This window comes from Schistocerca gregaria, chromosome 4 (genome assembly GCF_023897955.1).
Source record: "Schistocerca gregaria isolate iqSchGreg1 chromosome 4, iqSchGreg1.2, whole genome shotgun sequence".
NCBI lineage: Eukaryota > Metazoa > Arthropoda > Insecta > Orthoptera > Acrididae > Schistocerca > Schistocerca gregaria.
Window position 1 is genome coordinate 362,855,013 of NC_064923.1, and position 911 is coordinate 362,855,923.

Below are 911 nucleotides of genomic sequence, written 5' to 3' on the forward strand. Positions count from 1 at the left end.
TCCAAATATTATTATTGTTGTTGTTATTATTACTATTATTAACTCGTATTGACATGACTAAATACAGTAAACACGGGAAAACTTGTCACCACGCTAGATTTGGTATTTTAATACCATTCGGCAATTTCAAGACTCCTTTAACTGTATGATAAAGGACCGATAGGCGGACAGTGCGTCCACGTGCCAGAGAAGTTGCTTTTTGTTGTTGGTGGGTGGATATTTTATCGATGTCAATGTTTTTCAAAGACCCACTGAGAGACTGTGGCACTGTCCACAGTGTGCCAAGGAACAGCACAATCTTTTTTGCTGCTTTATAACAGAGACGTTGTTTTGCATCATTTTTACTGCAGCGAAGGAGAGCAACGACGGTAATCCACACTTTCCTGTCCAGCGCAATTTTAATTTCCGTCAAGATCATTGGCTCAAATGGCTCTGAGCACTATGGGACTCGACATCTGTGAACATTAGTCCCCTAGAACTTAGAACTACTTAAACGTAACTTACCTAAGGACATCACACACATCCATGCCCGAGGCAGATTACGAATCTGCGACCCGAGCGGATGCGCGGTTCCAGACTGAAGCGCCTAGAACTACACCTGCCGGCGCGAAGATCATTCTAAGGCCGGAAAATATAATTAGTTTGGCTGGTTCACTATAGAGCTTATAACACCAAAATACTTTGTAACTGGAAAGTAGTATTTCTCGCATAGCATTTCTACCACAGCTTTGTGTCTCCACTTATAATCCGGCTGTGCTATCTTTCCGCAAAAGCTCGAGATGTGATGGATTGTTTTGTCAGCGTCATTGCAGAGTCAACATTTTGGGTTTGCTGTTGATTTTAATGGTTCTGATAATATTCGTTCAAAGTATTTTTCTGTGTTTACAGTAGTAGTCCTTTTGCTTCCTTTC